The sequence below is a fragment of the Mastomys coucha genome, unplaced genomic scaffold (genome assembly GCF_008632895.1).
Source record: "Mastomys coucha isolate ucsf_1 unplaced genomic scaffold, UCSF_Mcou_1 pScaffold23, whole genome shotgun sequence".
Classification (NCBI taxonomy): Eukaryota; Metazoa; Chordata; class Mammalia; order Rodentia; family Muridae; genus Mastomys; species Mastomys coucha.
This window is the reverse complement of record NW_022196906.1, coordinates 71,443,353-71,460,604: the sequence shown is the minus strand read 5'-3', so window position 1 is coordinate 71,460,604 and position 17,252 is coordinate 71,443,353.

Genomic DNA, 17,252 nt, shown 5'->3' with positions numbered 1-17,252 from the left:
ATAATGCAAATATATGTTGTATTCATGAAATTCTCAAACAAACTAAAATATTAATAATGAGAGTATTGAGCAGACCTTCCTCTTCTTCTAATGGACAGTGCCAAGTTTTACAAGAATATGTGAGTATGTTTGCATTTACTTAGTCTTTTTCATATTATCTATTCCAAAAATTTAGTACTTGTACAATAGCTGTTATCCTGAGATTTGCTGGAGACAAAGCTATTCCATCATTTTGGATCAAATATAAAGCATACTTCATTGAATTTTAAATACTGAATGAGAGAGGGACATTGGTCAAGACCATTCCCTGGGATTACTCAGCTAAGAATAGCCTTGAGTCATATGTTACAGGGGTTTATATGGACAAACTTGTAGACCATTATAGTTTCCCATGAAGCTTTGTAATATTCCAAGAACTACAATTCCCAGCATTCCAGGAAGTTACGAGGTTCACGGGCAGGTGGGGCTTACAGGTTAACTTTGGGCATCACATACAAATGATAACAGCACTTTTTTGCCTGTTGTTAATTTTAGTGCATATCAGTCATATATATACAGAACTACCTGGTAAAATTGAAGGATACTTTGGGGACACTATTTAGAGTGTCAACAGCTTCCAGTTACTACCAATCTGAGCTATGGGCTATGTCCCATGTCCTTTAGAACTTAAGCTATAATACAAGCTGCTCTGTGACTGTTAGTATATAACAAGATGGCATACCTTTAAAGTATATGCCACATGCTATCCCATTTTGTAATGAAACCTAAAACACCTGAGTGAACGAGAACAAGAGGAACATGGGTAGGCAGATAAAATGAGGGCATGCTCTCTGAGATGGCCACTTCTTACTCCCACAAGACTCTGAGAGGAAAATCAGAAGGAAAGCAGAGGGACAGGCATTTATACATAACCAATAGGGGGAAAGCAGAGGGATAGGCATTTATACATAACCAATGGAGGAAGGGGCCTTAGGAGATACATAAGGTGGTGTTTGGTAAACTTTCAACCTTGGGTTTCTCTCATCCTGAATATACAGTTGTTGCTTCTCTTTTCTCTGCATCTTGGTCTTCTTTATGGTCTCTCAATTCATTGTTCATGCCAGAGAACAAACTCCTTCAGGTAGCTACCAGTCTCTTTGTTACATGAGCATACATGAACTGGAACAAGACTGCCTGTTGTATTACACTGTGCTGAGTTTTTTTTTTATTAGATATTTTCTTTAATTACATGTCATATGATATCTCCTTTCCTAGTTTCCCATCTGAAAAAAAATAAAATAGAATAAAATAAAAACAAAAAAACTCATGTTCCCTCTTCCCTCCCCCTGCTCACCAACCTACCCTCTCCCACTTCCTGGCCCTGGCATTCCCCTACACTGGGGCATAGATCCTTCACAGGGTCAAGGACTCCTCCTCCCACTGATGACTGACTAGGCCATCCTTTGCTACATATGCAGTTGGAGCCATTAGTCCTACCATGTGTACTCTTTGGTTGGTGGTTTAGTCCCTGGGAGCTCTGAGGGTACTAGTTAGCTCATATTGTTCGTCCTAAGGGGCTGCAAACCCTTCAGCTCCTTGGGTCCTTTATCTAGCTCCTTCAATGGGGACCCTGTACTCAGTCCAATGAATGGTTGTGAGCCTCTACTTCTGTATTAGTTGGGCACTGGCAGAGCCTCTCAGGAGACAGCTATATCAGGCTCCTGTCAGCCAGCACTTGCTGACACCCACAATAATGTCTAGATTTGATGACTGAATATAGGAAGGATTCCCAGGTAGAACAGTCTTTGGATTGTCCTTCCTTCAGTCTCTGCTCCATAGTTTGTCTCTGCAACTCCTTCCATAGGTATTTTGTTCCCCCTTTTAAGAAGGAATGAAGTATCCACACTTTGGTCTTCCTTCTTCCTGAGTTTCTTCTTGTTTATGGATTGTATTTTGTGTATTCCTATCTTCAGGGCTAATATCCACTTATCAGAGAGTACATACCCATGTGTGTTCTTTTGTGATTGTGTTACCTCACTCAGGATGATATTCTCCAGATCCATCCATTTCCCTAAGAATTTCATAAATTGTTTTTAATAGCTGAGTAGTACTCCATTATGTAGATATACCACATTTTCTGTATCCATTCCTCTTTTGAGGGACATCTGGGTTGTGCACTGGGGCAAGTACTGCATGAAGCAAGTTATCTTTGTCATTAGCTAACCCAGACCTTATTAGGCAACATTGGGATGGAGATGACTAGTGTACTTTAGCATAGTTTATAATCTAAAATGGTAATAAGGACTATGGATTGATCAGAAATATTAAGATTAACACAAAATAATCCTGTTTGCAAAGGAAGACTGGAATTCCTTCTTTACCTGGGCTTCATCTAAGGACCAGCAAGCATAAAAATAAAATAAATAAAACAAAATCTTAAGGGAGGTTCTTGGATGTTCCATGTAAGGTCCTAAGAAGCTTTATACACAGCATGGCCTGATGCATTTGTAGCTACTTACTCAGCTTACTAGGCCACAACCATTTTTAAGAATAAATTTCCTTTTATAACAAGCTGTTTCTATTTCTTTGGGTTTTTGATTGTTTTGTTACTTGGTTGGTTGGTTGGTTGTTTAGTTAGTTAGTTGGTTTGGTTTGGTTTGGTTTGGTTTTGGAGTTTTTGAGAGAGGGTTTCTCTATGTAACCTTGCATGTGCTGAACTTGTTCTGCAAACCAGGCTGGTTACAAACTCACTCTGTTTGCCTCTGCCATCCTAGTTCTGAGATTGAAGGTGTACACCACCACATCTAGCTCTATTTCATTTTCTAAGAATGTGTCCACAATAAAATATTTTTTGCATTGGCACAAGAGACTTAGATGGCTGCTTTCTGACTCAGATTCCTGGCCCAGTACTCTGAAGCAAGCTTCCCATGACCTTCTGGACTTGTTCTATTTCTCTGACTTCAAGGCTCACTTAAAAATCATGACTATAGTCCTTACACTACATCCTCTGTCAGTTGTTGAGATTTTCATCTTATCTGTACCACTATTTGCAACCCAAACTCTAAGAAAATTATCCCCAATCTTCCTTCTGCAGCTGTTTTTAAACTCTTATTAATGAGAGTATTTACTGGGAAGGGGAGCCTCAATTTCCTAAGTGTTGGAAAATGTTAACTATACAAAAGTTCTTTAACATGGGCTTAGAAAAGACATACATCCAAAGCATATCTATTATTCCAAAGTATGTCTTATTATTCATAAGAGCAGGAAGAAGCCAGAAGAAACAAAGTACAAAAAAAGACAATGTATTATAAGTGGATGAATCACAGTTAAAGCACAAATGAAGAGCAGCATGAAGTACTAAAAAGAGTTATAGACAAATATGTAGAGACTAAACAATACATGGTAGACACTTACTTGTATTTGTATATCACAACACACACTTTACCCATGAAACAAGTAAATAACTAGGAATAAGCACAGGTTAGCAGATGATAAACAAAGACAAAGAAGAAACTAATAAACATCAAGTTTAATTTCTTCCTGCAAGAATGAGATAAGGAAGTAACATAGTTGGGACTCAGTCCTGATTGCTAGAATTCACTTTCCTACAGAGAGGAAAATCTAAGTGAACAATGTCTCACTACTCCTTACTTGTTGATGCATTTATTTATTTTATTTTTTTACTGATGCATAGTCTGATAAAGCCAAGGGCAAGATGAAAAAAATAAAATAAAATAAATTTCAATATTATGAATCAAATTCTGCCAAGTATGAAAATAGCCATGGAAATGCATGCAGCCATACATTTTCAAAAGTCTCTATTGTGACAATAATTTTAGGAAATAAATCTTGAAGAGTTCCAAAGGAGAAAATACATGATCGGACTTGAATGCACAATGGAACATTAGCTAAGTACAAGGCTGACAGAATGACCTGACATAAGAAAGGAGCAGCACTGACAATTTTGCAGTTCAGATGCTACGTGAGAAGAAGAAAGGAAGTCCAGGACACGGTACTCTTAAAGACAGATGAATACTGTGAAATGGAGCAAGTTCCAAGCATGAGTCTACTGAAGCCCCTCTTTCCTTTCTGTTCATCTGAATATGAAAGCAGTACGTGCTTCCTGTTGCAAGTGGGATTCTTCCTTCCCCAAAACATGGAACACTTTTCACTTTTATTATGAAAGTGCCTCCACTTCTTATTCACAAAATAAAAAGATAGCTTCTACTTTTGAGGAAGTATTCCCTAGTACTGTACCTAATGCCTAGATATCCACACCCACCCACCTTGTTAATTAACACTACCCAAGACATAAAAGTAATTTGTTTGGGAGTACTTAAACCCATTTTTTTTATTGATTAATCTTATAATGGACTAATATTAGCCCATCATTAAGAAAAAGAGGCAAATCTAACAAAGTCTTAGTTTTAAGTTTATATTCCACAGTAGGTGGAAGGGAAACCACATGTTAGACTAGAAGGAGCCCCCATTTACATGTCAGACCCACAAGAATAACAACATCTACTTCTAACTTCCTGAAAGTCCATATGAATGTTCCAAAGAACCATCAGCTAAAAGGCAGAGAGGCTCTGGGGAGATTTCAGCCTGCCTGGCATTTTTACAGGATAAGGTATAGCTCACAAGCATTTGAAGCCTTGTGTTTACACTATATTTGTAAATGAGATCTAGTTACACAATAATCATGAACTGTGAGGACCTCAAGCCAAGAAATTAGTGCAAGAATGCCTGCCTAGTCTGAGTGACCCACGGGGGCCCAGTTCCCGAAGCTAAATGACAAAACTACCTGGGATATTTTTCTACTCCTCGTTGTGTGATTCTCATGATGATCTCATAACAATTCTGAAAAAGTTCAATAAAGTGCAACAAGAATTTGATCACAAAGTGATAAGAAAATTCAGTCCACTGAGTATAATTAAAATACTTGGAGACGTAAAAGAGTAGGTTAAAAAGTAGAAGGCAAGAACATGAAAACGCAGTTAACATTTTTTCACTTTAAGACTGAGTGTTTTGCCTATGCAATTATCTGTACACTGTGTGTGTGGTACCTGCAGAAGCCAACAGAGGGTGTCAGATTCCTTGCAACTGAATTTACAGATGGTTGTAAAGTACCAAGTGGGTGCTGAGAATAGAACCTGGGTCCTTTAGAGGAACAGCCAGTGTTTTTAACCACTGAGACATCTTTCCAGCCCTGAGCTCAACTTTTAAAAATTAGTTATCTGAGTTATGGAGGAGACTTTTTGAGCCTTTGAGAAAAAAGAAAAGAAATACTGATTACACAGTAATTATGTAGTTAGTTACTTCCCTTCATTATGAAGTCCCTATGAAAATAATGTTGCAAAAATGTAAATCATCTGGGAAGGTTTTTTTCTGAAGAGACTACCATTTATTTTCTGAATTCCTTCTTCCCAAGGGTTTATGAATGCCATGAATATGGAAGCTATGTGGGAGAGATGGGAGTGAAAGTCAGGTCCCTCACTGCACCTTAGAGCAAGGTCTTAGCTGTGTGTCATTATTCTGTATGTCTTAAAAAGTGGACACACAAACACATATGGGAGGAGAGACTGCATACACAATTCAACTAAGCCATTACAATTCTTTTCCTGCTTCATGAAGCCAAATGGAATTCTGTTGGAAACATACAATGCAATTCAGTTGAAATTTCTGCAGACTCTGGGTGTTCAGGTAAAAACATGAATTGAAAGAATTGCATAATCACAAAGTTTTCGGACAGAAGTCCTTTGCCAAATTAAGCTCACATACATCAAAATATGAGAAATTTAATTTTTATATTCTCTCTCATAACTTCAGTAGAGAAGATAACATTTAGCTAGCTCTTTGAGATCTTAAATACATAATTTGTACAGCATTTTAAGATCAAAATTACATTTGCCGTTGCATGAAAAAGCATTAAATTATAACCCAATCAGGACTTGAAGTGTTCTGTGATTCTCTTAGAATATTTGATTAAAAAATAGATGCAGGTGTAATCAATAATGCATATACATTCAATCAGGAAACTTAATTTTCCCCTTTAGTCTTTTAATTGAAACCTTGAATATCAGTTTGTTTTTAAAGCTCATTTATGCTCAGAAACTAGCTATCTCTAGGTATGTATTTTTAATGTCCCCAGCAATTTCCTTCAAAAAAAAAGATGTAAAACATTTGTGCTCATGAAATATCCACCTCAGTGTTCCATCAGTGGAGTAACAGCAAAACTGGAAGTTCTGTTCCTATGTCAGCCATGCTGTGCAGGAATCATAAAATATGCCTGTATTTTCTCATTTTCTTAAGAGGCATATTCTTGGGCTTTGAGAAGCTCAGCACATATCAAGCCAATTTCAGTTTAAAAGGCTTATACTCAAATTTTTTGGGGGGGCAATCAATGCATTCAATATATACAGATGATGAGGTGAAAGAGGGGGAGGATTTCTGGTGAATGCTTCTCTTTTTGTCAGTCATTATTCTAACACTCCTCGAATATGGCTACTTCTCCTGCATCATGTATGTAAATCTTCCTCCTCCTGGCATCATTATCTCTTGACAACTCTACCTCTTAACACCATCCACTTGAGTAAAAGAATTCGGGTGGGGCAATATCCAGTCCCCTGGAATCAAATAGCATAGTATTTATTACTCATTCTGTTAGTGGCAAAAAAATGAAGTGCAGTTTGTCCAGACTTGATTTTACCAGAGACACACCCAAAGAACTCTAGAGTACATGCTATTTCAAAATGTTTCTGAAAGCCAGAACAGGGATACTTTTCAGAAAAACTAGAGATTACAAAGAGATGTGGTACTATGTTCAGTTGTAGAGGAGTGGAACAGGAGAGGTGCAGCTCTTGGGGCCTGGGGTATAGGGAGATCCCCAAGGACCTTGGCTCTTTTTGGAGTCTATGCAGCCTTCAGTTTCTGCAGGAAGGCAGAGGAACAAGAGGAGCTTGAGAATCGGTCGCTGTTCTTTCCACTGAGGTTTTGCTTTTGTTTTTTGTTTGTTTGTTTTTGTCCTTCATGAGCCTCTATTCTCACCAGACTCCATGCATTGGACTGCTTCAGAACCTGGGACACATAAGTGTAGTGAAATGAAGTTTTTTGAAAGACCCTTGTTGGTTGCCAGTCCAAATGAAAAGTATGTAGTGGGGTGAGAAGCAGCTACTTTCACTCGCAACTTCAAGTAGACACATTCTCCACACTGATTCAGGCCTCCACCCAACACCAACAGGCAAGCGTCTATTGAAGATTTGAAACAGGCCAGCCTGGCTAGATCAAAGGTGGGTTTTGGAAGTCATTTATATCTGTTAATGCACAAAACACATATATGGCAGAAAAATGTATCTTGGTCATCCTTTGGGGGTCCAGATACACAAGTTTAATGTACTGTCTTCTAGAAGAGAGATTCTTTTCTATCAAACAAGAAAATAGATATTTAGCATTGGTTAGCATGCTAAGCTTCTCTGGAAAAAAAATGGAAAAAAATATAAATGCTGATCTGCAGAAACATATGGAGTGTCAGCAGGAGCCAGGAGACCTTGCACATCAGTGAGTGGGAATTGGAGTCACTTTGAAAATGGGAGTGATGAAAACTACCCTGTGCAAAAGCTGCTGGAAGGGTTCCCACCTCTAGATTTGCCCTCTAGAGCAATCAAATGAAACAGAAGTGCTAGCATGTTTGTGGTAGTTTCTATGTAACCAGGTAATCCACATGAGTTTTCTTCTGTTTCACTGATCTTGGATTCTAGAATTGATTGAAGTTTGCCCTTGTATATAATAAGAGAGGTATGTTCTGAAATAACCAGTAATGGTAACCTGGAAGAGAATCCCTGTCGGCTAGATCTAAAGTTACTGTAAATGAAGAGGTTAATTGGTTGCAGTCTTGTGGAGTACAGAACATGAAAGTGGTATTTACATTCAGAATGTCATAATCTTGGTGAAGAAAGACAAGAACTCTCAGAAGATGCCCGGTAAAAGATATTGATATAATAGTATTACTGTAAGTGTCAAGATGTCAAAGAGTACAAGAAGAGAATACAGGACTCTAGTTTTCCCCTTAAAGCCACTGAACCTTGATGTCTTTCCATTCTGGACATCGAAATGGCTGCACTATCCATGACTTAAAGGACATTGTATATCATGCTTCATATATGCCATGAAGGTAAAAAGGTTTTGAAATAATCCCTACCCAGTGTGCAGACAACCACTTTAAATCTTTACACTAATTTATTTCACTTATCAGAATTATATCTTTTTAATAATATAACCCTAGGAATGCTGTATAATAAAAAGTTTACTTATCTAAGCCTAAGTTACTATGCTATTGTAGCTCACCTGCCTTCTGTGATCCTCTGAGGCCAGAAACTGCAAAGTTTCTGGCATTTAGCACCTCATCCTAAAACAGCAGGAGATTAAGTACAGGATTAATTGCTAGAGTCTTTTGTTCAGATGCCTCTTGCTTGTCCTGGCTAATGGGAAGTTTAGAGCAATAAACTTTTATTGAACCAGGAGAAGAGAATAACTCTCATAGAAGGAAGTAGAAGGAAAAACTTTCACCTAAGCGAATATGCATAATCTCACATAAATTCATATGTGAGATCCATTCATGCTCATTTATTCATTTACACATTTTCATTCAAACTCAGTTAGACCCAGCTTATGTGCATCCTCATAATTACATACTTACACACACATGCATACACTCTTACAATTACATACTTACACACACATCCATACTTACATATACATATGGAGCAAAAGACCAAGCACTGGTGCAGAAAGAACTTACTCATTCTGAATGAAAAATGGAGCTCCAATCTTTATTACATAAAGAAAAGGTTTCTATCTTTTCAATACTAAATGAATTAAACCCATGTTTGTAAGAAAAAGCTTTGTTTCTTTTAATAAGACTAAGCTTGCCCTGTCCTTAACCATGGGACCTGTTCTTTCCCATGGTAAGGAGGAGCCTGCCTGCTCCTTCTACTCTCTACAGAATCTTTTTTTTCCTCTTTCCCTCTGCATTCTGCACATTGCTCTCTTAGTATTTTATGTTAGCTGTAGTTTCTAAGTTATTCCACTCTGCATTCTCTTTCTGATCTAAAAAGTGTTCTGTCTAAAATCTTCTCCTCAGCTCAGTTCCTCTCTCAGCTCAGTTCCTCTCACCTCTGTTCCTCTCACCTGTCCCCCTGTTCTGACTCTTCTCTTTGTCCTTAGTCCTTAACATGATCACATGTTAAAAAGTTCATCAAAAGTTCACACAGAAAATCAAGTCACAAATTGAAATAGAAGTTTACAACAGCGAATGCATATCCACTAGGAGTAATTATCTAGCTAAATATCCATCACCTATCTCATTGCCACAGGTTCACCAAAGGTTTAAAACCATAACTAAGTTATAAGTGAGGTTTTGTAGACAAACCCAGTAGATATTTAATCTGTTTTAACACCTATAATAAATCATCAGTTCCCTTTTTATGACCTTTGGCTAATTGTTTTACAATCTCTTGGAATGTGCTCTGTGTAGGAGAAAGTTTGGTTACCATCTAAGAGCAATTAACTGCTGACACTTGGAAGACTGGCAGAGTTCTCAATGCAGTTTTAACTATCAGAAAGGGACTTAATAGCAGTCACATTATGAAAGAGGAGATACAATTTTAGGAATTCTTATATGATCATCATTAAGATTTAAGTCATCTGTTTGCCTATATAGCATCACTACAAGAGAGTACATCTTCATGGATCTGCAGAGATCTGCTCCAAAGGGGTGTGCTATTACTTAGTGATTGTTATATATGTTTAATAATAACAGGAAAAGCATTTTATGGGCTATTAAAAACTGGAAAAATACTAACAGACTGTTAAATGAATTCCAAAATAAAGTGTGTAAAAATAAAAGTTTCTGTTAAAGTAGCAAAAAAAGTCATGTCTTTAAGAAAGTAAATGAGCCCCAGGTGCCCTAGCACGCCCAGGATCTCAGGATCCGGGATGAGGGGAACACAACATCTGTTCCAACACCACCAGGAGTAACTGGGACTCAACAAAGGAGTACGCATGGCTCCAGCTGCATATGTAACAGCAGAGGATGGCCATGTCATGCACCAATGGCAGGAGAGGTCCTTGGTCCTATGAAGGCTGATAGATGCCCCAGTGTAGGGGAATCAAGGGTGGGGAGAGAGGTGAGAGTAGGTGGGTGGGTGGAGGAACATCCTCATAGAAGCAGGGAGAGCGAGGATGTCATAAGGTGTTTCCAGGAGGGAGTGAAACTAGGAAAGGGGATAACATTTGAAATGTAAATAAAGAAAATATCCAATAAAAAAAGTAAGTGAAGTTTATAATGGACGTCATTTAAAAAAAAAGCAGAATGACATTTTCTTTTACAATATGGAAGGCTTGTCATCTGATGTCTTCCTTGATTTTTTTCTTATTTATTCATTTATTTATTTATGTTTTAAAGTTATATTTGTATGTGTTTTGTATATGTCTTCCATTTCCTTGGTTATGTTTAGTCTTGTGTGTGTGTGTGTGTGTGTGTGTGTGTGTGTTGTGAATAAATTTGTGGCCCTTATTTATTTTCAGTATATTTCTCATTGACATATAGAAAATATACTGATTTTTATGTTAGTTTTTGATTCTGCCACTTTGCTGAACTTTTCAGCTCTAAGAGTTTTTTGGTGGAGGTTTTATTTTTCTTAGATGATCATATCATTTGTATGCAAAGATTTGAAGTCTCTTTTCCTAGTTGTACCTTTTTATTTCCTTCTCGAGTTATTGCACTTGGTAAACCTTCAAGCACTGCATTGGACTGACTAGGCATGGGAAGAATGGACACCTTTGTCTTGTTCCTGGTTTTAGTGAGAACTCTGAGGCTTTTAGTTTTTCTTCATTTAACATGACATTAGCTGTAAGTTTGTTGTTTACACCATTATTAGCATATAGCCATTATTATCCTGACTCTCTTGGTCTCTAGCTCCTCTATCACTGTTTTCATACAGAGATATTGAATTTTTTTAAAAAATCCTTTATTGCATTATGATGAGAAAAGTTACACGACTTCAATTTATCTGAATCTGAGATATTGAATTTTGTAGAAGGTTTTTTCTTTATCTATTGATAAAGTCATGTAATTATCTGTCTGAATATATTTAGGTGATAGATAACATTTATTGATTTATATTCATACTGGACCATTTTTGAATCTCTGCAATGAAACCCACTTATTTGTAGTGAATGGCCTTTTTGAGGTGAACTTGAATCTGGTTTGTCAGCATTTTTTAAAAGATTTATTTATTCTCATGTTATGTGGACAGTGTTTTGCCTGCATGTATACAAGTGTAACACGTGTGCCTGGTGCCCATATGAGGAAGAAGAGGGCCCTGAATACTCTGTATAACAAGTTATGGATATCCCTGAACTACCACTGGGATGTTAGGAAGCAAACCTAGGTCCTCTACAAGAGCAAGTAGTGCTATTAAGTGCTGAGCCATCTCCTCATTCCTGTAGATTGGAAGTATCTTATTAAAAATTTTGTATCTATATTCATCAGGAAGATCAACCTTAAATTTTTCTTTTTCTTTTTGACTTTATCTGGATTTGCTCTCAGGGTAATATTGATTTTATGAAGTGAGTTTGAAATCTTTCCTTCTGTTTCTAATTCATGAATGATTTAAATGATATTGGTGGTGATTCTTCTTTTATACTCTGAATATATATGTATATTCATTCTAATAACCCCCTGTATATATGGGGGTATTATATCATATTTTAATATGCAGGATCCAGCACTGGATAAGACAATATATTAGAATATTTTATATTCAAATATATATTATACATAATGTATTATATATCAAATTATCTTAATATGATATTATTACAATATGTTATATCATATATATTATATATTAGTATTATATATGATATACATAATATGTATATATTATATAATATAATGTATACTATATTATGTTATACAGCATGATATGCATACTATATAATATTACATATTACATAATTTATTTATAATATAATACTATATATATGGGTTATTATAATAGATTACAGGCTATGGTCCAGCTAGTCCAACAATGTCTATTTCTCAATGGAAAACCCAAGAATCTAGGCATTGTTCGGTCTAAAAGTGGAAAATATTATAAAAGGAGACAGTAAAACATAGTAATATGAAATAACAGGTAAAGATAACAAAGAAGCCTTAAGTGGGCATGGAAGAAATTATGGGAAGAAAATATTAAGTAGGGGCTACATTAACAAAAATTAAAGATGTATGAAGAAGGCTTATGAATCCAAAGTTAGTTTGTAAATTAACTAAAGCATATCTTAAAAACAGTTTAAACAGAGATATCTCATGAGTTATTAATAGTAAATCTCAGTGCCAAGCACATGTTACTTACTTATCAATTATTTGTCAGGAAAGCCTGAGAAGCACTCAAAACAAATGAAAAAATAAAACAAATCATCACCAACAACTTGCTATTTCTTAGTTTCCCATGACAGCTGCCTGGTAAGACCCTATGGACAAAGAAATTATAAACTTCAGGTGCAGAACCTTATGAAATCAATATTGAACTTGCCAGAACCCTGCTGACTAGCTTTCATTGAAAACATTTTTCAGGCTTCTGGGGGGAGAAAAGGCATCAATGGTCTTATCCAGTACAGGACCCTGCGTACTACAATAGTGACTTACAAGGCAAGGTGTATCCACTCGTGCAACCATGGTATGATTATTTATGGGAGTAATCATCCAATATCTTGATTGGGCTTCAGCCCTTGACACACAGGAGGAAATGGATGCCTGGCATGGTAAACATAGTCAACACCAATGGCTAGAGAATGCATAGATCCTAGGTGAGAATGTACTCCTGTTGCTTTGATAAATGAAAGTTAGCAGTACAAGTTCTGAAGAGGCTTTCCATGAAATTTGAAGAAGGTAACTTTTCCTAAAATACAGGGAACCATGGAGTTGGCATGAACAAGCTGCCTTGAGAGGCATGTGTCATAGGTTTTTCAGGTGAGAGTCCATGGCTCCTGGGGCACCATGTGCCTTTCACTTCCTGAGAAGCCAAGGCATTCCCTCAGGCAGTGAAGCATGCAGGCAGCCCTGTGTTTCTCTGTATATTACCTAGGAAGCCAAGGGAGCACAGAAGCTTGATAGAACAATTGGACTTAGATATTAATCTTGTGTACCCTGCATAGCTTGCGAACATCACTGATCCTGGCAATTGTCACTATATTCTGTTTCTGATGAGAGTATAAAAAGTTTGATGGCTCTTAATAAAATTGTCACAGCCTCAGCCTTGATGTGTCCCCTCCAACCTGAGCTGGGTTTAACTTCTTTCTGGATATATCATGTAACTTTGGAGGGCACTTACATCAAAACATTGGAGAAGTCTGAAATGCAAAGCAATCTCTATTATATTATACATCATCATCATCATCATCATCATCATTATTGAAACTAAATTATTCTCTTATATAATACATCCTTACCACAGTTTCTGCTAACTTCAGTCCTCACAGCCCCCCGCCCACACACACCTACAATCTCCCTTCTCTCCCAGATCGACTCCCCCTCCATTTTCCTTCAGAAAGGAGCAGGCCTCCAAAAGCCAATAACCAAACATGACAAAATAGGATACAATATAAATACAAAAGGCATCCTATCAAGGCTGGACAAGGCAATTCAATAGGAGGAAAAGAGTCCCAAGAGCTGGCAAAAGAACCAGAGGTACCATGCTCCCACTATTAGGAGTCCCATTAAAAAGAAAGAAAAAAAAACAAGCTAATAGTCCTAACATATACACAGAGAACCTAGTGCAGAACTATGCAGGCCCCGTGCTTGCTGCTCCAGTCTCTGGAAATGCATGTGAGTCCTGCTTAGTTGACTCAGACTGCCATGTTCTCCAGGCATCCTCCATCTCCTTTGAATCTTATAATTTTTCCTTGTCCTTTTTCCTGGGGTTTTCCAAGCTCCAAAGGGAAAGACCTGAAGGAGACCTCCAACTTAGACTCTTTGCTTAATATATGGCTATGATTATCTGCACCCACTCCCATCAGCCACTGGAAAAACCCTTTCTGATGATGACTGAACAAGTTACCAATTTATGAGCATATCAGAATATCATTAGGAATTATCTCATTGATTGCTTTTTTTTCCTTTGCCAGTTGTGTTTGCTTATACCCCAGGTCTCTTGGCTATCCAGTCTGTCTTCAGTTCCTGTCCATCTAGGCAGTAGCAGGCATGGATTCCCTCTCATGGCATGGAACTCAAGTTAAACCAGACGTTGGTTGGTCACTCCCACAAGTTCTGTACCACCGTTATCTCAGCATCTTGCAGGAAGGTCAGACTGTAGGTAGAAAGTTCTGAGTCTTGGGTAGTGAACAAAAGTGATTAGAATGTAGAGGTGAAGTTTCCATGCAGGCCCCAGCTCAACCTCTCTACATTCAATGAGTTCTGTGAGTGTTTTGTAGGCTTATATTTTTCAAAACCTGCTTTAATAACTGTACTTAAATGCTTTAACACCCTTTCTAGCCATCCACCCACAAGAAGTATAGAAAGGGAAGGTTGATAGGGAAAAGAAGGATGTGGACCTGTTTAGAAAAATTTCCTTGGGACAAATCCAATCTCTGTTGTCAAGATATTAACTGTTCAGTCCACACGAATCAGCAGGGATAGCTCCCAATCCACTCACAAGCACCATGCATGAATCAGCAATGGCACTTCAATACAGAAGAGACAAACAAGGCTCTGCCAATTGGTTTTTCTGTGGGAGCTACAGGAAGCCTCTGTAATGCCACCAGTTCTTTGATGCATTTTTTTTTTACCCTATGAAGTCACAGTGAACTATGATCAGCAAAGAGTGGCGAAGTGAACCAATTCCACAGTGTCATCAATGAAAACCAGCATTAGCAATACCTAAAGGAGACTAGCAACGACTGGTAAGGCAAATCTATACTACACAGCCTCATCCACTGTCTCTTGGGTTATATTTATACCATTTCCAAACATCACATGTTCTCTCATGCATCCTCTCTAGCAAAGCATCATATGCCCTTTTGCCAGACAGCTTCCAAAAAAACACCACGTGTCTACTCTCAGCAAAAACATCCTCTCATGTGTCTGCTTCAGCAAAAACAGCCTCTTATAAGAAAGTTTCCAGGGGAAAAAAAGATCACATGACACAACTGAGTCTCCAAGGAAACCAGAAATTTCCACTTCACTGTTGTCCTTGGTAAAGGGGCCCTGCTTTCAGTTTTCAGAGAGTGATTCTCTGTCCTCAGCCTGTGTTGTTTGGAGGTCTCCACAGGACATCTTCAGTCAATACCTTGACCAATACAACCCTGGGTCACTACTGGAAGCCTTGCCTGGCTACAAAAGATGGCCAGTTTAGACTCCATATTCTCCAGTACTAGGAGACTTCACTAGGTTCACCCTTATGGATTCCAGGAAGTTTGTACTGCACTAAGTTTGCACACTGCCCTGCCTAATGACCCACTCTAATTCCAACTATCTTTCACTACATTTTGCCACTCCCTTCAACCCCAAACTTGATCCCTTCCTGTCTACTTGCAGAATTTATTATATTTTCCTTTCCCAAGGAGACCCATATGTCCTCCCTAGAGACTCACTCATTTCCTAACCTCTTTGAGTCTGTGGATTATAGCTTGATTGTCTTGTATTTAATATCTGATATATACTAATTAAGTGAATAAATATATTTGTCTGCTGGGTTTAGGTTACCTCATTCAGAATTATATTTTCTAGTTGCATCCATTTGGCTGCAAATTTCATTATATCATTTTCTTAACAGCTGATTAAGGCTCTATTGCCTAAATATACCACAATTTCTTTATACATTCTTTGGTTAAGGGACATCTAAGTAAGTTGCTTCCAATTTCTAGCTATTATGAGTAAAGCCGCAGTGAACATAATTGAGCAATCATACTTGTGGTACGATGGAACATCCTTTGGGTATGTGCCCAAGAGTGATACAGCTGGGTCTTGAGGTAGAGCAATTCCAAGTTTTCTTAAGAACTATCATATTGACTTCCAAAGTGGCTGTACAAGTTTGCACAACCACCAGTAACGGAGGAGTGTTCCCTTTGTTCCATATCCTTACTTCTTACTTGTGCAACTGAATTAGACATTCTGAAAGGGTTTTTTTTTTCTTTTTTTCTTAGATAATTTCTTTATTTATATTTCAAATAATATCCCGGTTTCCTATCCGGAAAACAAAACAAAACAACAACAACAACAAAAACATCAAAAACCCTGTTCCTTCTCCCCTCCCCCTGCTCACCAACCCACCCTCTCCCAGTTCCTGGCCCTGGCATTTCCCTACACTGGGGTATAGAACCTTCAAAGGACCAAGGACCTCTCTTCTCATTGATGATCGACTAGGGTATCCTCTGCTACATATGCTGCTGGAGCCACGAGTCTCACAATGTGTACTCTTTGGTAGATGGTTTAGTCTCTGGGAGCTTTGAGGGTACAAGTTAGTTCATATTGTTGTTCATCCTAAGGGGCTGCAAACCCTTCAGCTCCTTGGGTATATCAGTGAGTACATACTATGTGTATTCTTTTGTGACTGGGTTACCTCACTCAGGATGATATTCTCCAGATCCATCCATTTCCCCAAGAATTTCATAAATTCATTGTTTTTAATAGCTGAGTAGTACTCCATTGTGTAGATGTACCACAATTTCTGTATACATTCCTCTGTTGAGGGATATCTGGGTTGTTTTCAGGTTCTGGCTATTATAAATAAGGCTGCTATGAACATAGTGGAGCATGTGTCCTTATTACATGTTGGAGCATCTTCTGGGTATATGCTTAGGAGTGGTATAGCTGGGTCCACAGGTAGTACTATGTCCAATTTCTGGAGAAACCACCCAACAGATTTCCAGAATGGTTGTACCAGCTTACAATTCCACCAGCAAATGAAAAAGTGTTCCTCTTTCTCCACAACCTTTCCAGCATCTGCTGTCACCTGAGTTTTTTAACCCAGCCATTCTGACTGGTGTGATGTGGAATCTCAGGATGGTTTTGATTTGCATTTCCCTGATGAATAAGGATGTTGAACATTTCTTTAGGTGCTTCTCAGCCATTCGGTATTAGTCAGTTGAGAATTTTTTTGTTTAGCTCTGTACCCTATTTTTTTTAATTTTTTTTATTTTTTTTTAATTTTCTTTATTTACATGTAAATTTCTCCATCCCCAGTTTCCCCTCCAAAAAACAAAGAAACAAACAA